This window comes from Manis javanica, chromosome 6, assembly GCF_040802235.1.
Source record: "Manis javanica isolate MJ-LG chromosome 6, MJ_LKY, whole genome shotgun sequence".
Classification (NCBI taxonomy): domain Eukaryota; kingdom Metazoa; phylum Chordata; class Mammalia; order Pholidota; family Manidae; genus Manis; species Manis javanica.
In genome coordinates, this window is record NC_133161.1 from 62,395,342 (window position 1) to 62,420,766 (window position 25,425).

Consider the following 25,425-nt stretch of genomic DNA (forward strand, 5'->3'; position numbering starts at 1 on the left):
TACTGTAACAATAAAAAACTTACTTAGAGGCTGGAGTTTTTGTATTTTGAATTCAGATGCTTATTTTAGTGAGAATAAGGCACACTTGTAACCTCGTCAAGCTTACAGCATTTTCAGAATTACCCTATAAACAAAATCTATACAACAATTATAGCTAAGAATAATTCTCTTTCACATTTTATAAAATGGAATAACTTTCCCCAGTGAAGAAACGGGGAGCCATCAGAGATTAAGGTAAGTGGGGTGTATTTAATCGTGAGTAGCCCAGTTTAGAAAACATGTAATTAATTAGTTGCAGTTTCTAGACAAATTATTTGTCAAATTATCTCTGGGTAAATAATGACTATATTATGAAAGACTTTCTCATCTGTGATTTATTGTGAAAATATTCATTGAGGATTATTCATTGAGGATTATCTAAAGGATATGATGTTCTCAATATTCTAAATTTTGCTCTTGGATAAGCCAGACCATCTGGGAGTGTCTTATCTGGAACATTTGCATAATTGCTTTCTGTGAAATATTTATGCAGTTATGATTTGGACTGAAGTGAGAGAAATTATAGTAACATCACTCAGAATTTTATATCATATTTATTATAGAAGTGACATTGAAAGTGTCATCTACTCCATCACACAGTCTGTTCACTTGATTAAAAACACATAAAATAAATTTCTCTGCAGTCTCAGCCCATGTGCTTCTGGTGAGCAGCTGGATTGTTTTCCTTATGGCCCTGGCAATCTTGTAACAGATCACATTTCCTTGTTTACTTTGGCTGCTGAAAACATAAATGGAATTGTGTGGCATGTGGGTTGTCTACTAACACACCCCACTTGCTTTATCTTTTTCTCATCCTCATTATTTTCCTTCAGTCAGTCTTGCCCAGTGATTTGCGATCTATGGATTTTGAAAGCTGGTTGAAAGCCTTTTTAGTACAGGATATAGGTTAAATGAATGAGTGAACAAACAAACAATTGCTTTACCTGTCTAGGGCAATCATTTCTCACAGCATAGCACTGTTTTTGGTTCTAATTTTTAGGGTATCTGCTACCCCTCCCCTCTTTGTACTTACTCAGCTGGACCTTGTCTCAGCCATACAGTGATTTGTTCCTTTTCCATTCTTGACGGTGTCAGCAATCCAGCTCCTTTCCATGGTCTTGCTAGTGGCTGCTTGTTCTCCCGTCTGTTCCCCCAGGCTCCAAGTGTGTGTGTGGTGTGCATTCACCTCTGATTATTTCATGGGTTTTCAGTTCAATCCCTGTTTGATTTTTTTCTGACTATCCTTCTTGCTGTGATTTCCTGATCTCTTTTCTAGCAGTATTACAGTTATGTCAGCTATGTGTCTCCCACCAACTAATTGAATTAGCCTCCAAGGCAACTTGAGGTCTCTCCTGCTGTTGCTGACTTAACATGCTATAGACATTTAATTTAATGTTGACTATGCAATTGAAAGTGTAATTAGGAGAGTACCTACCACTGCATAAAGCCTAATATTCCCATCCAGTTGTTTGAAATCATCAAATCTATTTAAAAATCTGTAATTATTTGTCAGTTGCTTATATTCGATTAGAAATACCGTTATCTAATGAGGCCAATGAAATGAAATGTGCATGTATATTATACCTTATTGAATAAGCTAAAAAGTAGTTTGGCAGAGCCCAGAAAAGAAATATACAAGAAATATAAAAGAAGAAAAGAAATTAAATTCAGTTAGAAGCACCAAAAGTGGAAAAATATTCTGTGGTGAGAAGAGTTAGTGATATATGGGACAGTTTGAAAACATCCAAGTAAACTGTAATATTTTAAAAAGATGATGGATAAGAAAACAAAAAAGATCGCTATATGAAAGTTGTATGTCTCTTAAGAGAGGACCAGAAAAATTAGATCTGAAAAAGCAAAGTAAAAACACAAAGATATACTAAAAGACTTCCCTGAAATTAAGGAACACTTTAATCCACTTCATTTAAGGAAGATTGAAATTACATTGGCACAGTTTTTTCCAAGAAGAGGTTGAAATAATGTTACTATGGAAAAACTGGCAGACAAGAATTTTTATAGAGATAGAGACACATCGAAATGAGAGCCAGCACAATACTGAGATTATGAAACACTAGAAGCTTGCCTGTTACAGTAAAAAATAAGACAGGATGGCACAGTTACTCCACTGTTAGTTAACACTGATCTGTAAGTACTAGTCAATATAGTTGAAAAGGGAAATAAATGAAAATTGGGGGAAGAAAACAGATGGCAAAATTAAGATTTTTTCCACATGTTATGATTGTATCTTGGAAAACTCAAGAAAATCGATCGAAAATAAAAACAATAAAAAATAAAATAACTCAGTATGGTGGATAGACACAAAAATAATAGCCAAAATTAATATAGTCTCCAAATGCAAACAGAAGTTAAACATCAAAAAGATGTGTGCCTGTCTAGAACACCCTGTAAAACATACCAATTGTCCCTCCATTGTTACTGTAAAATTTACACATGTGAGGGCAGAGGCTATATGAGAACTCTCAGGTTTGCTGTGAACCTATAACTGCTCTAAAAGTACAGTCTATTAAAATCAGCAGAAGACAGGATTAGGTCACAGAAAATATGCTAATCCTCAATCATAGTTAAGAAATATAAAAAAAATTTAAATCCCATTTTTACCTGTCGAAGTAGCAAGTAAAAATGTTTGATAGTATGTCAGGGGCCACTGAGATGGCCTCCAGGTTAGTGATTCATTAGAATGACACACAGGACTCAGCCCAGAGCTGCATTCATGTTTAAGATTCATTACAGTGAGAGGATGTCAAGCAAAGTCGCAAAGGAAGATGGGCACAGGGAGAAGTCCAGAGAAAACTCTATACAAGGTTCCTCAGAAACCCATTTCCAGAGTCTTTTCCCCATGAAGTTTTGCAGCCTACACTTAATTACTCCGGTAAAGAGTTGAGGCGAATTGTGCAAGGCATCATCTACTAGGCGACCTCCTTAGATACTGCCTCAAGTTTGTATAAGTGGGTTGATCACATAGCTACTCACCCTCTTTAGCATGTACAAAATACCCAGACTCCCAGAAGGAAAGCAAGTGTTCATTCTAAACTACATTGTTTATACAACCAAATTAGGCATAGTAAGTCACTTTATCATTTAGAGCATTTTTATCATTTAGGGAAACATTTTTATCAGGTAGAGAACTGTTTGCCACTCAAGTTCCCAGATGCCTGCCAAAGGCCACCCCTGCAGGCAGTCCTTTCTAAGGATAGAAGTCTGAGACTTGCTGTTTTATCAATAATAGTATTTAATATTAAATAAATTAAAGAAAACAGACACTCTTATATGTTCTTGGTAGGAGCAAAAATTGGTACAACCTATTTGAAAAATGATTTTGTAATATGTATTATAATTTAAAATGCACATTCCCTTTGGGAGTAATTCTGTTCCTAGGAATTGCTTCTGAAATTTATCTTAGCATGTAAATATATATACAACTTTAACTGTAGTATGATTTGCTGTAGCAAAACAGTCACACCAGTAGAGGACTAATTAAATTATGGTCCTTCCACATATGGAGATTATGTTGTCATTATGTATCTCAGTCAGTTCAGAGTTTTACAACAAAGTACCATAGACTAGGTTACTCATAAACAACAGACGCTTGTTTCTTGTAGTCATGGAGGCTGAGAAGTCCAAGATAAAGGCCCTGGCAGATTCAGTCTGGTGAAAGCCCTATTCTGGGTTGTAGATCTCTGGCTTCTCATTATATCCTCATGTGGCCCACCAAGTGGGCGAGAGCTCTCTGGGGTCCCTTTTAGATGTCATTAATCTTGTCCATGAGGGCTCCACCCTTGTAACCTGATTACCTCCCAAAGGCTCCACCTTCTGATACCATCACATTAGGGGTTAGGATTTCAACACACAAATTTTGGGGAGACACAAACACTCAGTCCATTGCAGTAAGTAACTTCTCAATAAATATGAGAGAATAAAAGCAGTTTTATTCTACTCCCCTGCCTTAAAACCAACCAGAAATACCATTATAGGAAATAAGTACTTCTATCTACAGTAAAAACAAAAGGAAAATGGAAAACATGAAAACATGAAAAAAGGAAGTATCCACATGAAAAATCTTTATCTAAATGCTGAAGAAATCTAGGATCTGAGTCATGAAAAAGACTCCTGTCAGGTAATTAGGACATGTTCCTGGAAGGCCCACTTGAGGATCTTTTCATCGGCTTATCTCAATTAGGAAGGAGCAGGACAAGCCACAAGGGGTGTGGGGAAGGTCCCTTGAGAGCCAGTTCCACACCCCAGAATCACAGGGAAAGTGAAGCTGGAATGTAACTTGCTTAATCCCATGCTTGAGAGAAGCTGTCAAAGGTGAAGTGAAGGAGGAAGTAGAGGAGGCAGACATCTCCAGACTGCAGCACGCGTAGCTGGGTACTTAAGGCTTTACTATGAGCCACCTTCACCTCTGGAAAGCTTTAACCTCCCAGCTCCCCAGTTCCTGAAACAAAGGCCTGAATCTGCATGTGAAAGGTGCCTCCATTCCAGAAGAACCATGAAATCTGCTATAAGTAATACAAGAAACATTTAGTGGAAGTATTGTCTACTTTTGAAAATACCTTCCATTTGAGCATGTCTTACTATGAACATGTGTTGTCATATTGTCTGACAAAGGCAATTAGTTGTAATTATAAATCCACTGGAAGCAATGCCAAGAAGTGTAGGAAATTCAGCCCAGTAAATTCCTGAGCAAATAAGTAGAATTGGGATTTAAAACAGATTTCTGTTGGCCAAGTAGATATATCTAGCTTCTAGATAACTCAATAAAGTAGATATTCTAGGCACAGGCACAAATGCATGATGGTAAAAAAATAACTGGGCCTATAGATACAGTCAACTGATGTTTGACAAAGGGGCAAAGGCAGTCCAAGGAACAAAGACAGTCTCTTCAACAAATGGTGCTGGAACAGCTGGACATCTAGATGCAAACAAATGAATCTGGACACACACTTTAGCTCCTTCACAAAAATTAGAGTGGATTATTCACCTACATGTAAAACACAAAATATTATAAAACTCCTAGAAAATAACATAGGAGAAAATGACCTTGGCCATGATGTTGCTTTTTTAGATAAAACACAAACATATGATCTATGAAAGAAATAATTGATATGCTGCATTTCATAGAACTAAACAGTTCTTCTTTGCAGAAGGCACTGTCAAGAGAATGAGACAACAAGCCACAGAGGGGTAAAAAATATTTGTAAAAGGCATCTGATAAAGCATTGTCATTCAAAATACACAAAGAACTCTTAGAACCCCAAAAATAAGAAAACAAACTGATTAAAAAAATGGACCAAATGCCTTAATCTCACCAAAGAAGAAATTTAGATAGAAAATAAGCATATGAAAAGATGTTCCACATCATTTATAATTAGGGAAATGCAAATTAGCACAATGATTATTACCGTAGATACTTACTAGATACCACTAATAGGTACCTGTTAGAAGAGCCCAAATCCAAGATACTAACACCAAAACCTGGTAAGGATGTTAAGCAACAAGAACTCTCATTCACTGCTGATGGGAATGAAAAATGGTATAGAGATTTAGAAGACAGTTTGGCAGTTTCTTAACAAAACTAAATATACTCTTACTACATGGTCCAGCAAAGGCGCTCTTTGATATTTACCCAAAGGAGCTGAAAACTTATGTCCACATGAAATCTACACAGTGTTCCCAGGTGTTAGGGAGAGCACAGAGGATTTTTAGGGGAGTGAAGATCGTCTGTGTGATATTATAATGATGGATATATGCAATTTATCCAAACTGATAGAATATGCAACACCAAGAGTTAACTATAATGTAAACTATGGACTTTGGGTGATCATGATGTGTCAGTGTAGGTTCATCCTTGGTAAAAAAATGTGCCATTCCAGTGAGTGGTGTTGGTAGTGGGGGAGGCTGTCCAGGTGTCAGGGTACAGGGTGTGTGGGAATTTCCTGTACCATCCCCTTAATTTTGTTGTAAACCTAAAACTGCATTAAAGTCTAGAAAAACTGGGTAAAATGTAAAGAGAAGAATCATCTAGTAACCCTAAAATAACTGATACATTGGACTACTTTTCTCCCATTTGTTATTGATTTTATTTTTCCTTTTAAGTCTCTCTATAAAATGAGTCTCATCATTACAGATAGTAAAGAATAGTTCTCAAGCGACTTTCTGATATTTTTTCCTAAACTTGTATTTTTCTGACAATACCCTCCCATCTTTAAAATTAACTCTGTTGAACACAGTCTCTTCATGTCTGATTCCTGTTTTCCCATACAATTCTAATTGTTTACTATTCTGTTCTTCCTCTTTGAGGGCTGCTCTCTGGAATGGTGATATAAAAGTTGAATATAAAGCTACTGGCTTTACTGCAGTGTAGAAACTGGACCATTCAACATGAGAGGAACTTAAATAAAGGATAATTAAAAGAAATAGGTACTAAATAAGAACAGGGAAGTCTGTGAATTAATGGCTACACAATGTTGAGCAAGTCATTTAAACTTTTTGGGAACTGGCAATTAGAGAGGATTAAAGATGGCAGTGTGAGAGGAGAGACAGAGGCTTCCTCCTAAAACTGGATACAATTAGAAAATTTAATTGGCGCAACTAATCCTGAGAGAGCAGCAGGAAAGAGGACAGAATCAGACTGCACACACCTGGAGAAAAGAGCAGACCTCACCCAACAGGGTAATGTACCGGAGCTGTGGCTCCGTGGGACCCGACCCCCTCCCCCACCCCAGCTCACCAGCGGGAGGAAGAGAAACAGAGCAGGGAGGGACTGGAAGGCTTGGGACTGCTGAGTACCTAACTCCGGAGATCTGCGCTGGGAGCACAAACCTACATTTCATGGTGCTTTCATGAGACTGCATGACTACCAGGTAGGAAAGTTAATACAGGCAGAGTTCCTGGGGAGACTGGGATTCCGGCTGCTTGTGGAAAACACAGATACATATCTGGCTGCTCTGGGAAAAAACCTGTGTGCCCGGCCCACTGGCTCAGGCAGTGGAGACAGGCACAGCAGCCAGGAGGCAGGGAACAGCTCTTTCCTACCCCCAGTACCGCTCTCCTGTGACCCCTGACATTGCTTCAGGGGCTCAGCAGCTCCAGAATAGAGCTTCTGGACACTAGAGGGCGCCATATACAAGCATGAAACACCAAAGAAACCTTGTCCAGAGTAAAATAGTTAATACAACTCCCGAGAAAGATTTAAATGATATGGACCTCGTGACTCTTCCTGAAAGGGAGTTCAAAATAAAAATAATCAACATCCTAATGGAGGTAAGGAAAGACATCCAAGAACTCAGGAATGAATTCAGGTCAGAGATCCAAACATTGAAGAGCACCATGGAGGGTATTAAAAACAGGTTGGATACGGTGGAGGAGACAATAAATGAAATAGAAACTAGAGAAGAGGAATACAAAGGAGCTGAGGCACAGAGAGAAAAAAGGATCTCTAAAAATGAAAGACTATTGAGAGAACTGTGTGACCAACCAAGAGGAACAATATTCGCATTATAGAGAGAAAAAGGGATAGAAAGTGTCTTTGAGGACGTAGTTGCTGAAAACTTCCCCAATCTGGGGAAGGACATAGTCTCTCAAGCCATGGAGATCCACAGATCCCTCTACACAAGGGACCCAAGGAAGACAACATCAAGACACATAGTAATAAAAATGGGAAAGATCAAGGATAAGGACAGACTGTTAAAGGCAGCCAGAAGCAGAAATAAGATCACATACAAAGGAAAGCCAATCAGACTAACAACAGACTTCTCAGCTGAAACCTTACACGCCAGAAGGGAGTGGCATGATGTATTTAATGCTATGAAGCAGAAGGGTCTGGAACCAAGATTACTTTATCTGGCGAGATTATTTATTTAAATTTGAAGGAGGGATTAAACAATTTCCAGATAAGCAAAAGCTGAGAGAGTTTACCTCCCACAAACCATCTCTGCAGTCTATTTTGGAGGGACTGCTATAGATGGAAGTGTTCCTAGGGTTGGATAGCTGTCACCAGAGGTAGTAAAATCACGGTAGGGAGGGTGGAGCAGCTGATTGCGAGGCAAATGCAAAATTAAACCAAGGGATAGAGAAAAAGTATAGAATCTGATACCTAATATATAAAGAATGAAGGAGGAAGATAAAAGAGGAGAAATAGAAAAGAACCTTTAGATTGTGTTTGTAACAGCATACTAAATGAGTTAAGTTAGACTCTTAGATAGTAAGGAAAGTAACCTGAAACCTTTGGTAACCACGAATCTAAAGCCTGAAATGACAATAAGTACATACCTATCGATAATCACCCTAAATGTAAATGGACTGAATGCACCAATCAAAAGACATAGAGTCACTGAATGGATAAAAAAACAAGACCCATCTATATGCTGCTTACAAGAGACTCACCTCAAACCCAAAGACATGCACAGACTAAAAGTCAAGGGATGGAAAAACATATTTCAGGCAAACAATAAGGAGAAAAAAGCAGGTGTTGCAGTACTAGTATCAGACAAAATAGACTTCAAAACAAAGAAAGTAACAAGAGATAAAGAAGGACATTACATAATGATAAAGGGCTCAGTCCAACAAGAGGATATAACCATTGTAAATATATATGCACCCAACACAGGAGCACCAGCATATGTGAAACAAATACTAACAGAATTAAAGGAGGAAATAGACTGCAATGCATTCATTTTAGGAGACTTTAACACACCATTCACTCCAAAGGACAGATACACCAGACAGAAAATAAGTAAGGACACAGAGGCACTGAACAACACACTAGAACAGATGGACCTAATAGACATCTATAGAACTCTACACCCAAAAGCAACAGGATACACATTCTTCTCAAGTGCACATGGAACATTCTCCAGGATAGACCACATACTAGGCCACAAAAAAGAGCCTCAGTAAATTCCAAAAGATTGAAATCCTACCAACCAACTTCTCAGACCACAAAGGTATAAAACTAGAAATAAACTGTAGAAAGAAAGCAAAAAGGCTCACAAACACATGGAGGCTTAACAACACGCTCCTAAATAATCAATGGATCAATGACCAAATCAAAATGGAGATCCAGCAATATATGGAAACAAATGACAACAACAACACAAAGCCCCAACTACTGTGGGATACAGCAAAAGCAGTCTTAAGAGGAAAGTATATAGTAATCCAGGCATATTTAAAGAAGGAAGAACAATCCCAAATGAATGGTCTAATGTCACAATTATCAAAATTGGAAAAAGAAGAACAAATGAGGCCTAAAGTCAGCAGAAGGAGGGACATAATAAAGATCAGAGAAGAAATAAACAAAATTGAGAAGAATGAAACAATAGCAAAAATCAATGAAACCAAGAGCTGGTTCTTTGAGAAAATAAACAAAATAGATAAGACTCTAGCCAGACTTTTTAAGAGAAAAAGAGAATCAACAAACATCAACAGAATCAAAAATGAGTAAGGAAACATCATGACCGACTCAACAGAAATACAAAGAATTATTAGAGACTACTATGAAAACCTATATGCTAAGAAGCTGGAAAACCTAGAAGAAATGGACATCTTCCTAGAAAAATACAACCTTCCAAGACTGTCCAAGGAAGAAACACAAAATCTATATAAACCAATTACCAGCAAAGAAATTGAAGCAGTAATCAAAAAACTACCCAAGAAAAAAAACCCTGGGTCAGATGGATTTATCTTGGAATTTTATCAGACATACAGAGAAGATATAATACCCATTCTCCTTAAAGTTTTCCAAAAAATAGAAGAGGAGGGAATACTCCCAAACTCATTCTATGAAGCCAACATCACCCTAATACCAAAACCAGGCAAAGACCCTACCAAACAAGAAAATTACAGACCAATATCCCTGATGAATGTAGATGCAAAAATACTCAATAAAATATTAGCAAAATGAATTCAAAAATTTATCAAAAGGATCATACACCACGACCAAGTGGGATTCATCCCAGGGATGCAAGGATGGTGCAACATTCGAAAATCCATCAACATCATCCACCACATCAACAAAAAGAAAGACAAAAACCACATGATTATCTTCATAGATGCTGAAAAAGCATTTGACAAAATTCAACATCCATTCATGATAAAAACTCTCAGGAAAATGGGTATAGAGGGCAAGTACCTCAACAAAATAAAGGCCATTTATGATAAACCCACAGCCAACATTATACTGAACAGCGAGAAGCTGAAAGCTTTTCCTCTGAGATCAGGAACTAGGCTGGGATGCCCACTCTCCCCACTGTTATTTAACACAGTACTGGAGGTCCTAGCCATGGCAATCACACAAAACAAAGAAATACAAGGAATCCAGATTGGTAAAGAAGAAGTTAAACTGTCACTATTTGCAGATGACATGATATTGTACATAAAAAACCCTAAAGACTCCACTCCAAAAGTACTAGAACTGATATCAGAATACAGCAATGTTGCAGGATACAAAATTAACACACAGAAATCTGTGGCTTTCCTATACACTAACAATGAGCCAATAGAAAGAGAAATCAGGAAAACAATTTCATTCACAATTGCATCAAAAAGAATAAAATACCTAGGAATAAACCTAACCAAGGAAGTGAAAGACCTATACCCTGAAAACTATAAGACACTCAAGAGAAGTTAAAGAGGACACTAACAAATGGAAACTCATCCCATGCTCATGGCTAGGAAGAATTAATATTATCAAAATGGCCATCCTGCCCAAAGCAATATACAGATTTGATGCAATCCCTATCAAATTACCAACAACATTCTTCAATGAACTGGAACAAATAGTTCAAAAATTCATATGGATACACCAAAGACCCCGAATAGCCAAAGCATTCCTGAGAAAGAAGAATAAAGTGGCAGGGATCTCATTTCCCAACTTCAAGCTCTACTACAAAGCCATAGTAATCAAGACAATTTGTTACTGGCGCAAGAACAGAGCCACAGACCAGTGGAACAGATTAGAGACTCCAGACATTAACCCAAACATATATGGTCAATTAATATTCAATAAAGGAGCCATGGACATACAATGGGAAAATGACAGTCTCTTCAACAGATGGTGCTGGCAGAACTGGACAGCTACATGTAAGAGAATGAAACTGAATCACTGTCTAACCCCATACACAAAAGTAAATTCCAAATGGATCAAAGACCTGCAAACTCTTAGAGAAAAACATAGGCAAAAATCTCTTGGATGTGAACATTAGCAACTTCTTCATGAATATATCTCCCCACGCAAGGAAAACAAAAGCAAAAATGAACAAGTGGGACTATATCAAGCTGAAAACCTTCTGCACAGCAAAGGACACCATCAATAGAACAAAAAGGTACTGTACAGTATGGGAGAATATTTTCGTAAATGACGGATCCGATAAAGGCTTGACATCCAAAATATATAAAGAGCTCATGCTCCTCAACAAACAAAAAGCAAATAATCCAATTAAAAAATGGGCAGAGGAGCTGAACAGACACTTCTCCAAAGAAGAAATTCAGATGGCCAACAGACATATGAAAAGATGCTCCACATTGCTAGTTATCAGAGAAATGCAAATTAAAAGCACAATGAGATATCACCTCACACCAGTAAGGATGGCTACCATCCAAAATGCAAACAACAAGAAATGTTGGTGAGGTTGCGGTGAAAGGGGAACCCTCCTACACTGTTGGTGGGAATGTAAATTAGTTCAACCACTGTGGAAAGCAATATGGAGGTTCCTCAAAATGCTCAAAATAGACTTACCATTTGACCCAGAAATTCCACTTCTAGGAATTTACCCTTAGGATGCAGCACTCCAGTTTGAAAAAGACAGATGCACCCCTATGTTTATCGCAGCACTATTTACAATAGCCAAGAAATGGAAGCAACCTAAGTGTCCATCAGTAGATGAATGGATAAAAAAGATCTGGTACATATACACAATAGAATATTATTCAGCCATAAGAAGAAAACAAATCATACCATTTGCAACAACATGGATGGAGCTAGAGGGTATTATGCTCAGTGAAATAAGCCAAGCAGAGAAAAACAAATACCAAATGATTTCACTCCTCTGTGGAATATAAGAACAAAAGAAAAACTGAAGGAACAAAACAGCAGCAGAATCACAGAACCCAAGAATGGACTAACAGTTACCAAAGGGAAAGAGACAGGAGAATGGGAGGTTAGGGAGGGATAAGAGTGGGGAAGAAGAAAGGGAGTATTATGATTAGCATGTATAATGTGGGGGGTGGGGGAAAGGGGAGGGCTTTGCAACACAGAGAAGACAGGTAGTGATTCTACAACATCTTACTCTGCTGACCGACAGTGACTGTAATGGGGTTTGTGGGGGGGACTTGGTGTAGGGGAGAGCCTAGTAAACATAAATATAAATAAATAAAAATAAAAAAAACTTTTTGGGGCTTGGTTTTCTCACCTATAAATTAACGTGTGGGGATGGGGTGAGCAGTAATAAGTGAGAGAAAGAGGGAGCTAAAAAATCCCCAAAAGCCTTCCAAACTTTATTATTTCAGTGAACCCTGTACAAACACCATACCTAAAATTGTGTGTATAAAATCCTATATATCTTTCTTGGCACAAAGTTAATTATATTTAACATGTTCCATAAATCAGTTCATAGTGAAATGTCAGGATGAATTAATACATATGGAATAAGACTCTCCATCTTAAGAGTAACCATGTATTTATTCAGTTGATGTGCTACATGGCTCCTGAGGGCCCATTCCCACACTGTGACTTTGTGAATTGGCAAAATTGCAAATCTAGTCCTAACCTTACCAAAAATGTCCACTATTTAAAGTGATACTGATTACTTTTAGGTTATTCAGAATCCACTTACGAAATTCCTACTTCTTATGCACAGACGGCAGACTTTTAGATTTAAAAACTTTCTGTAATATTACCTGTGTAGATCTGCCCATCAGATATTCATCATTTCTCAGGAGCTTGCCTCCTCTGCCTGCTGGCCACAGTTGGCTAGAAATAGAGTCAGTGTGCCCACAGTCTTTTGTAGCTGGTATAAGGCTAACATGAAAATCCTTACTGCCCTCAAAATGCAGAGCTGACTGGGCAGTGTATTATGTTTGCCCTTAGAAAGCCACTCTCGGCCCTGCCGCATCCTGCTGATGTGCCTGGAGGCTGCTCTCTGAGCAGTACATTAATAGGACCTCCTGGTTCTCTTCTCTCTATCTGACTTCTCCCCGTGGGAAGCTGTGCTAGCATATGGGGAGGTGGGAAGAGAGGAGCTGAGGTTTACTCTTGTCTTCTTGAATCAGCAGTGGCTGAGTTCCTCTAATGAAAGGCTACAGCCCCTATCCAGCAGCCCTCTTCCACAGCTCTAGGTCTGGTTCTGGTAAAATCTTTCCCTTGCTCCCTTTATGTCCTTGGGGTGATCATCTTCCCATACTTGCTACCCCCAGGATGCTTCACCATCCCTTCATGATTCTCTTAACACTACCCAGTAATAAGTTTTGTTAATAAGCCTTTTATTAAATTCTTCTGAATTAACCCATGTGGCTTTGCAATCTGTTTTCTGTTGACCTGATGAATACTTACACTAGAGCACAGTGTTAGTCAGAGAACTGCTTCTGTGTCATTGCTAGTTTGCATATTAATTATGTAATGGTTTAGTCATTTATTTACTTTTTTGTTCAACAAACTGCAAGGCATTCTGGGTGCTGGAATATATAGACAAAAAAACCCCACAGTGAACCTACTCTCTAGGATTAGGAAATTCTCAGCTATGGAAAGAATGGCATGAAAAATGAATAAAATATTAAAAGTGCTGTTTTATGTCTATGTATAGAGATAGAGTGCATGCCACTGAGAGAATGGCCTTATAGGAGAAATGCTGCTAGAGCTAAGGATTAGTAGGTATGCATAGCAGTGGAGGATGGAAGAAAATGATGGGAACCTCAAGAGCAAGGTACTGAGATTTGAATCAGTAATGATTCACTGTGCAAGGATATGATGCATGCAGATTATTCATACATCTACAGATTATCCTAAGAAGGGATGAGAAACTCAATTTAAAGACAACTCAGGGAAACCTTGGTCAAGTTTAAATGTTTGGACTTTATATCCTGAAGGTCCATCATCTCCACATTTATTAGAAACAGTGTTTTGAGTTCATTCCAATATTTGTAGTATTTATTTATAAATTAAATTCATGCACTGTTATAAAAGCATAGACATTACTATAAATCATAAACTAAGTATAAGAAACACGGAAATATTTTGCTAATTATTATGGCTTTATATTATCTTTAAAATCAAAGCAAACTATTCATGAAAAGCTGTAATTATTATTATTGGTAGTAATTTTAATCTAGTATATATATATATTAATAAATATAAATAAATAAACTTTTTATATTGGATAATGGAGATTCATGAATATGATTACCATGTTATTTGCATATTATAATCATTTAACCAATAAAGAAGTATTAATTAAGCAGTTGCCAGGGATAGAATTAACTTTGTAATTATATAAAACATAACTTTGACATTGAAATATTTTTAAAGATCACCAAGTATAAAATGAATTAGATATTATCATTCCTATATTATAGATGGCAAAAGGTGAGTATCAGAAGTCTTAAGTAACTTGTCCACATCACCCAAGAAAGAACAAAAGCTGTGGGCAGTGGAAAAGCCTTGACCAGGGTTGCCCAGCTTTCATATAGATGAGATCTCTGTGCTACCTTTGATGTCTTGGAGGAAAGATGGTTCACATGAAGGCACTTCGAGGAGGAAGCTTAAGCTTATTCTCAACAGATAGGGACGTATTTCAAAGTCTGAAATACACCCATTTTTAAAATAGTCTTCTTGATACCCCTTCTGTTTTAGGAGAGACAACTTTGAATATGATGAGATTATTGTTCCCCCTTTACCTCTTTTCATAATAAGGCAGATTTATAGCGAAAGTGTCAGTATGCCCTTTTCTTATTTTTTTGCATGTTCCCCCAAAATGCCCCATTTGGAGAAGAACACACATTTTCATTCTCCTACCAAAGATGTTTATATTCATTTCAAAATACAGGAGCAACTGGACGTCAGAACAAATGCCAGTAACTCTGTATACACTTCATTAAACCAGTACTAGGATCTAAGATAGCTGCTGTGCTCAAAATTGTAAAGGAGGAAAAGTTTGTCTTCTGCTATTTATTTTTATATTTCCATTTAACATCCCTCACTCTCCAGAATTATGCCTGAGTCTGTGCATACCTCTTATCCTGATGTATTTACCTATGACATCACCCAAGTTTGTTGATACCCCCTTCTGATTTTTTCCTTAACTTACTTTCATTCCTTGAATGGAAGATACTTATTTAATGGGGTTTTAAAAAAAGAAACCTCAGCTGATTAGCTCATTCATATTATGTCAGGACCCAGATTTCATTAAAAGCTGTATTTGGTTAAATATTGAAAGTTTTCTCAAAGGTATGATATATATTATGTAATGAAATATATATACCCACATTCTATGTAATACCAATATGTGAATGGTTAGATAAACTGCTTCATGAAAGATAGACAAAGATTAGGCCTTTATAGCTCTCATTCAACTAAGATAATTCCTAGCAAACAATCAGCTCTCAATACATGTTTGTTAAAGTATGAAAATTGAGTGTTTCAGTTTTAGAAATTGAGCCTTTTAGTGAATAATAGGGAGTCAATGGACTCCAATGGAAAAGTGGAAACTTCTGTGAATTATAAAAAATATAACCAAAACATGTAAAGTAATGTTCTCAAGAGAGATAAATGATATTCAAATAAGAACTAAGAGAAGATAGAATAAATATAATATATAATATAGATATTGGTTTCATTCATAAGACATGATTTAAAATTTATTTCGATATTACTGTATCTTGTTAACACTAAACAGTTGATGTTGTGTAGTTAAATAAAATATATTTCCTCTAAAAATTAGAAAATGTATAATTCTTTTTGTTTTTAGAAAGGCAAATCAAGTATCTCTTCCTTAATATTGTAAATACACTCCAATAGTTTCTCAGCATTCATTTATTTAGTTTAATCTTCATCCCATTCACAAACATCCTGTTGTCTGTTACTCCTGCTTTTTACATCTCGAAGCCACTAGGCTATTTAGGTATAACTGTCAATTAGCTGGCATTGATGATGGAACACTAAAGGCTAATACTGTCAGTGTCTACCTATAACTCACAGCAAATTCAAAACTACCAGTGTGACCACCTGGGTCACTTCCCACATCTAAAGTACGATGGTCTTGTCATGGGCTAGGATATCTTCTCTCCTGCACCTCTGTCATTTCCCAGGAGTATTTTTTTTTAAATGATGACCCTATCATGGGACAAAAGGAAGCTTTTAGGTAGTATTTGAACCCTGTTTAAAGTACTGGAGTTAGGGACTAACCTGAAATCACATTGTATATATGACTGTTTAATCCTGCTTCACATAAACTTTAAATGAAGTCTATCCAATTCCCTCATTTTTCCTTAGAGCCTTATTAATAATAGCTCTGATTTGATTGTTCTAAATTTAGCTTTCTTCCTTGAGCCTGTGTGAAAGCAAGTTTCCTTGAGAAACTTCTTTGAACAGTGTAGCCACCGATTGGAGCAGTGACCTTGCATCTCCTTGACAGCAATCATGATTTCACCCATTGTTTCATTTATTTGCTGGCATCTTACTAGCTTTATGTGGGTAGCTCTGAGTCTCCCTCTGACTAGACTATAACAAGAAGGGTTTTAAATGGGAGAAAATACTTACAAAAGGAAAAAAAATCCTCATAGGATAAGGAATTTAATAAATCATTATGCACTATTTGTACAACCTAATTAAGAATATGTTCACTCTTTGAGAGTCTAAAATTTTTATTTGTAATTTCATGTGTTTTATTTCTTTATTAAAGTTGTTGCTCATGTATTCACATTATTTTAGCCTCTACTTACACTTTCATCTTTCTATGTTCTTTATTTTTTCAACCTTGTATCATTTTATTATAGGGCTTTTCCCTATAATAAAAATTATCTGACTTTTCCCCAAAAGCTACTTTGACAGATATTTTCTTCTCTGTTTAGTCAAATATCTGATCCCTGATACTAGATTTTAAAAGGATGTGATCATGGAAAATTTGTTTGGATAGTATTTACCAGGATAGCAATTGAATTGTAAATGAGCAAACCGAACTGTGCTGTGCTCAATACAAAAAGCCATTGAACAAGAAAGATCTTGTCATTCTGGTATAGTCATGTACAGTGTAGCATGATGCAACAAACAAAGCTGGTTTTTGATAAAGAAAAATCAACCTTAATCACTGATAGTTGAGATTACATTAGCTGTTCTCTTTGGTTTTACAAAAAAAAATAAAATAAAGCTTTCAAAAGGCTACTACTAATAGATATAAGCCAAATCTCTCTCATTCTCTTAATCCACATATACTCCTATTGATACATGGGTAAGAATAGAAATAGAAGAGAGATGTGTATCCTAATTCAAGAGTAATAGTTGTGAATTTGCCAGAAATTATTTTCAATAGTATTAAATGTGAATACTTTTGGATTTCATACAAGATATGGTATATTGATACATTTTGAATTTCACACAGGTTTTCAAATAGTTTTAATCAAAAATGCAGTTCTCCAACAGGTTCTACTCTATCAAGGATTCCATATAGTGAAATTAAAAAAGAAATAGGTGAACAAAAATACTGTAGACACCCTAAAGTTCCAACTCAGTGTAAAGCATTGTTCCTCTACTTGATATTTTTACTTCTACATGAGAGAGACAAGGGCAGAAAAAAGTGAAAAAATAAATGATAAGTAAAATTACTTTAAATCACTGTAAATCCATGTAGACCCACATAATTTAAGGCCTTTTTGAATCACATAGTTTGTAGTCCATTATTGGTAAAAATATCTGATGAAAGGATAAATCTAAGTAAAAATGACTAAAGTTTTCAACCAAAAGCTGCATCCATATTGACTTGAGTAATTTGATAAGGCAACAGCATTTGACCAAGTACCAAAAAACTCTGGATGATATTTACCTAAGTGTGATGTGATGGGAAAAGTGAGCTCCCAAGTCAAATGTGATTTTAAAAGATATCTCAGAAGTAGGAATCAGTAGGTTATCTATAGAGGGCAGTAAGACACTAGTATAACTTAATTAAAGGAGCATATAAATAGTAGTAAATAACTTTAGAAAGGAAACCTGATGACCTTAATAGTAAGGCAAAGAATCTGGGGGCATTTTCCAGTAAACAGGAAGAGAACTATCCTCATAAACAGGAATGGCATGCAGAATGGATTGGAGGGCCCAATTTTAGAGTTTGGGCAGCCAGGGCTTAGATCACATTTCTAATCCAATAACAGGTGACGAACGCCTGCATCTAGTATCAAACAGACAATACAGGATCAATTGAAGAGGAAATTCAGTCTTGGCAGTTTCCATTTAGCAGAGATCTGGTGTCTGCCATCTCTGCCTCATCTGAGCATACAATTTCCGTACCTATAGCAAATAAATGACAAAGTGTAGCATGGTTGGGTTTGCTAAAACGAAACACTAACAAATTGTACAAAGAGAAGGACAAAAAGTTGCCTTTCCTATTTTGGTGGTCAACTATTTCATGCTCCTCAAATAATATGTGGACTTGGGCCATTTTGTTTGGGGTTCCACTTCCTCAGTCTAGAGCCAAGGACACCTTAGAATGACACCAAACTACTGAAGCTGATCCCTGGCTATTCCTATTGATAACTTATCATGATGATGACAACTAAGTTTTTCTTCTACTCCTTGTTAAACATGTCCACATATATCACTTTTGAACCTTCTAATTAGTGTGCTAGCCAAACACTACACTCCCCAGGTTTTACCCTCCCAAAAAGGATGGGAAAGGAATGTGAAAAGAGGATCTTATTAATCACTTCATTCTACTCACTGTCCACTGCCTCCAAGTTTATTTACCTTCTGTAATCCAGATAGGATTCTGTAATACAGAAAGGAGAGGAAGTCTGTCAAGGGGGTGTGGTTTAGCCTTTTTTTAGATAATGAGTAAGGAAGAAGGACTTCTAATCAAGGCATAGTAGACAATGTAGATTGGAGGAGAATGGAAACAGGGCCAACTAGCTGGAGGCAAGCGAGGCTCCTGGGGCACAAAATTTAAGGAAACACTTACCCCCAGTGTCCTGCCAGTGCCTCCTTCATTCTTCCTCCCTGGGACAGACCTTAGTCTAACCCTGCGGGAGAAATGGGGCTAAGTTGGCTGATGGGCTGAGGAATCTCATGTGTTTTTCCTCCAAAAGCTGTTCATAGGCTGTATTTGTATATTTATTCAGCAGATACTTAATGAGCACTTAATCCTTCCTTTGAAAAGTAAGTTTTAATGGCACTGACCTTGATGATCCCTACTTCTCATTTAGATATATCATGAATCTAGCCATCTTTAAGAAATATGCAGGACACTGTAGGTTGAAATCTGAACGTGCAAAATCGTGAATTAGTTTTTCTTTGAGCCTAAACATCTCCCTTTGTGTGAGTGCCTTTGACTCTGTGCCTTTATTTTCTTCTATAATTAAGTAGGAGATTATCTAAAGCCTTTCTCACAGTACCAGTGCTATGGTATTTTTGGCAACTCTCTAGTCAGTCTAAATTTCACCTGTTTTTTTTCTTTTTTTTCCCACTACGGGTACTGGTTATTTAACCTAACAAAGTAACTCATATAACTTTTCATGATAATAATGAATGGCTCTACACTGTAGTATTAGAAAGGAATATTAAATGGAACACTTTTAGATATTCAGGCAAGTTAATAAGAGTTAAGTTAAGGTAGATGAGGCCCTGGTAGACCTGTTAAAGGTAGCCCCTTTCTCTTTTGGTTAGTCTAAGAGGAGGAGGTCATGTCCCCATATGCTAGGAGGTCAGAAACTAAGTCATATTAGACACTAGAGCAGTACTTTTATGCAGCTGATATAAGAGAACACCAAAATCAAGCCCAGATGGCCTAGATTCCAGTTGGAATTCTACCACTTATTTCTTAAATTCAAAACAGGGGTAATATTCCTCCATTACGTATGTGTCATGATTATTATAGAGAAACAAAAAAAGTTATTCATGTAAAGTATGTGTTGTATATATTGAAAATGGTGAGCAAAATGTGAATTTTACTAATAGTAAAGGATGGTTTTAAAATAATTAGGAGTAAAGATCATTAAAAATAAAGGGAAAAAAGAACACAACCCTTTCTTGGGTTCTTTAAATCTCACTCAGAGGGCAGAGCTATATTCCACAGGGGCGAATAAATCTACACAGCTGACCCTTGAAGAACATATGAGTTAGAGGCACAATCCCCCCCTGAGCAGTTGAAAATACACTGATAACTTTTGACTCCTCAGAACTTAACTACTAATAGCCTATTGTTGATCAGCCAATTGGCCTTACCAGTATCATAAACAGGCACCTAACATATGTTGTATCTATTATGTACTCTATTCTTACAATCAAGTAAGCTACAAAAGTATTTCTCATGTTATTACAAATTAAAAAAAAATGTTTTACAGTATATTTATTCAAAGTTAATCCCCATGTAAGTGCAGTTCAAACTTGTGTTGTTCAAGAGTCAACTGTGTATGTGATTTTTACAGATTAAAGTAAACACCTCTTTTACATCTGTGTACCTTTAATATGCTAGGATAAAACCAGGATTAAGATAAATATTTACTCTGTAAGTACATACATTTTACTATTAGTATATCTTTCTGCTGAGCTCACAGAATCTTGGCTTTACTCATACAAACTATTTTAGGTTCTAGAAACATACAAAATATTGTTAATAGGATTAATGGGATACTATCTTTAGCTACATCCTACTATGCACAAAATAAAATTCTATGTATCAAAGTTGTGCTAATATGATAAGGATATAAAATATTTTTGCACGATTTGTAATATTCAACAAATCCAGTATAAGACTGTAGCAGCCAAAATCATTAAATACTTTGATCTTCAAACAAATCATAAAGAATTCCCTGGAGAAAGAATTAATTCATCACATATTCATATTGCAAAATAATTTATTGACTTAGTATCCTTGATTATTTCCAAACTTGTAAGATACAGCTTTCTAAAGGTGGATACAAAGAGACTTTGTTTATATTTTTGTATCTTTAAGTGTCAGAGGTTTATGTGTATAGCCATTCCTCCATAAAGGTAGAATCCTGTCACTTGGTTCAGAGCAATGTGGGGTTTTCTATGTAATAAAGAAGATAAAAAAGGTAAGTAATATAATTTGTAATTATCAAATAAAAATATGAAAATGACTTGTGTTAGAAATTATGAAGAAATTGTTATTTAAGGGATGCCATAATTGGAATCATATAAAGCTTATAAGATATCTTAGCAGAAAGAAACAAAAGGATACAAAGGTGCAAAAAGAAATATATGGAAGGGCTGAAATGAATCAAAACTAGCCTTAATTGAATTTGTCATGGTTTGAATAATCCAGTTTTGAGTGAAACACATAATGGATCATATCACATAATGCTAATTTTGATAACTTAAATCAGACTAGGAAACACTGTGAAATCGTCATGAATGGTGCATATGCTCTGCTGCGTCCGTCATCTTAATTTTAGACTTGCAAATTTGACTTCTTAAACTGTTAGCATTTGAACAACAGAAGAAGGTTGTTGTGAAATAAATCAGTTTGAAAAGAAAACATTTCCTAATGTGATGTGTGGAATTCTTGGAAAGTGCACTGGTAACATATTTTTGCATAGATCCATTGTACCTCCTACTTTCATTATAAAGCTGAGAGTCTGAAGCCCACAGGAGTGAGAGGAACAAGTGAAGCTGAGAATCCATTGGGAATGAGGTCGGTTGTCCTGTTTTGTTGACAGGGACATCACTGAAGAGGCCATAGTGAGCTTTTATTGCCTACCAGGGATATTGACTGTGAATGGCTGATGGCAAAGTACAGGATGAATGAATGGTAGTAATGAAACAGGTCTAGGTCTATCTTCTTAGGCCTTAATAAAGTGCCTCAGTTTTGCTAGATTAACTATGTGTTTTATAGCATTCCTGTGCAGTATTTTGTCAACTGGACTGTGAAATACTTCATAATGTCTCTCTGATCCTTGTCCCCTATCCCTCTACTGTGAGAGGATTTGAGGAGGTACTTAGCACTTGATAGCTACCAAAGGGTGAAGTGGGTGTTGTCATTAACACCTAGTAAATATGGCCCCCCAAACTGCATCCATTTTCTGCACTAATCATCTCCATCAGACATGTTCACATTGACAACGTCAGCTTTTCTTTTAAAGTTGGAATTCACTTATGTATTTATCTGTGTAATATCCTTATAAATATTGTAGTATTATTTCATTAATATACAAATGCATGATAGTACTCCTACATATAAGTTAAATAAATTAACCTAGTATAGTAATCTCAATGCCAAAGGCATATCACTGATTTGGAAAAAAAATGTTAAGTGAATTTTGCCCAGAAACTTTTTAAAAGGCAACACAGATAAAAATATTTCAGACTTCTAAAAAATGCTGAAAAAAAATACTTGCAGTATAACATACTTCAATGAAAGAAAATGATTGTTAGGTTTATGGGAATTACAACTTTAGGGTATCTGTAGAACAAGAAAGAATCAAGTTAAGAACAGAATTGTTAATTACTTAGGTAATTGGTTTTTATTGTGAAAAACCATCACGTAACTGATGAGATGTTTGTCAACCCCACGGTTTGCTGGTGCCAGTTTACTTTCTGGAACTGAGACAGGAGATTGAATGTTCAGCAAGTGTCCCACCAAACCAGAGCCTTGCTCTGGGTTAGATGAGCAGTCCTGAAGGTCATGTTGTATTAGCAGTTTCCACGTATACAAAGGTGAAAATGATTTGATATTGGCACAGATAGAATATTATAAAATTGTTACATTATTCTAGGAAGACACAGAGTTACATATCAATTATACAATCAGAGAAAATCATAAGTATTTAAACTGACTCACATGTTAGGACCACTGGATAGTCATATTTCTTTATGTCTTTCCCCATATTGCCTATCATCTGAAACGTACAAAAATAAAAGCATTTCTTCTTTATTCATATGGATATTTTTAATTAAAAGCTGAGATACAACTCAAATCATATCAAAATTTGTCTTTAAAACTTAGTTGTCCATGACTAGATGTGATAGCAAAGATCTCAGTTGAATCACGTAGGAGCATTACAGTAATTGATGTTATAAAATTACATTGAAATTTATATCTAAAAGCTTTGACAATCCAATATATTGCAGTGAGTAAAGGAAAACAGTTTCTTTTTGTTTTTTCTTTTTATTTCTTTGTCATATTTCTTTGCCTTGTGCCCTCCAGCTTACATGTAAATACTGCATAATGCAATTTTTTAAAGTTTATTTGTATTACTCTTCATACACAAAGGAAATATACTTTTTCTGTTTATATAAATAAAATATTTGTAAACTGCACACAATGTATTAAAATATAAAGTTAAAGTAAAAGCTTCCTAGAATAATCAATCACAACTATCCTGAAATAATCACTGTTAGTATTTTGATGGCTATACATCATGTTATGTATCTGTAACATATAATTCTACATAAATTGGATTGCATCATATGTACTAAATTTGTTATCCCCTTTCTTGTATCATATTAACATGTCAAGTACATGTCCATTTCCCTATGGAGTATAGTTATGTTAAAACAAGCTGTATTAATAGGAACTTACACATACTGATTATACATAAACATGCATACATGCAGCTAACTTACTTAGCTCACTGTTTTTTGTTTTCTTTAGTGGATCATATTGTGCACATTTTTCTTCTTATTTTTTGCTAAATAAAACCCCATGGAAACCTTTTCAATTTATATGGAATAGCTCTAATCCATTCTTCTTAAATTCCCTGTTGATGGGAATTAACTTTTTCCTGGTTTATGATTACCATGAACCAGCCTGCAATAAATATCCTCATATATATGTCCAGGTGATTTGGTATTTTTATTTCTATAGCCCATATTCCCAGGTGTGGGATTGTTGGATCAAATTTAATTTTCAAAGATATTTCTAAATGCTTCCTAAAAAGGTGGTAGCACCTAACATTTCCATTACCACTGTTGAAAAGTACCCTTTTTCTCTCATTCTTCTGAACAAAAACTCTTACTCATTACATATCATTCATGTCAAGTGATATCCCATTGTTACTTGAATTTTCATTTCCCTGAATGTGAACTCAAGTATTTCATCATGTGTGTGTGCCTCTGTGAGCTTTCTCTTCCATGGATCTGTATATAATGAACAAGGGACATATATTTTTCCTCTTCTGTTTGTTTTTCTTATCAATTTATAATTGCTCATTTTATTCTATTGTAAATAAATCTTTATTATATTCATTTAATTTTTTTCAAATTTATCATTAATCTACTGACTAGCATTAGTTTTAATTTTTTAAAACATCAGATATGTCTTTTTTCTATTGCAATTTCTGCATTTTTAGTTAAGGTCATGGTAGACATTCTAGTCATAGATTACAAACTTAGTCTCCTAGATTTTCTTAAGAGACATATTGTGTTGTTTTGCATCTTTTCTTTATGGATTTTATTTGTTGTACATATAAGACAAGGCTTCAGTTCTTATTTTCTTTACTTTAGGTATATGGCACCATTTAAAATAAGTCATATGTTCCTCATTTATTTGAACTATCAACATCTTGGGTTTTTAGAATCTGGTTCTGGGTTCTCTTTATTATATGACTGATCTACTTTTCTCCTCCTGTAGAATGCCATGTCAGTTTTTCTACAGTAAATGTATGTTTTGCTATACTTGAAACAGTGGTGTTCCCCCTTACTGTTGTTTTTCACAGTTTTCTAGCTATTCTAACCCTGAGGTCTTTGTATGTAATTCTAAGACAAAGTTGTGATTTTAACTGGGATACTTTATATTTGAATGTATCTGTGAATTACCAACAAAGCTGTGTTATAGTTTTCTGCTTTTTCTGCTCTAGGTGTCATGTTTTTAAGTAACGTAGTATAATTTTTATAGTGTGTCATGCTTTTAAATAACATTAAATAGGATATTTCTTGCTACATTTATTCCGAAGTATTTCATAGGTGATTTTTTTTCTTCCTGGTATAAATAGAATTTTTTTAACATTTCCATGTCCAGATGCTTATTAAAAGGGTTAAGTTATTGATTTTTATATATTTAACTTATATCCATCCACATTGCCAATTCTCTTTTTAAAAATTCCAAAAATATTTTGTTCGAGTCACCCGAGTTTTCAGAGTACATAAGGATAGCATTAACAAAAGAAATTTCTCTCATATTTCCCAATGTTGTTGTCAGTTATTTCCTTTAA

General features: G+C 35.7%; 1 protein-coding gene across 4 annotated transcripts in view; it reads left to right on the plus strand.

Moving 5' to 3' along the window:
* THSD7A (thrombospondin type 1 domain containing 7A) overlaps nt 1–25,425 on the plus strand; it is a 435,849-nt gene that overhangs the window by 191,256 nt on the left and 219,168 nt on the right. The window lies entirely within an intron of this gene.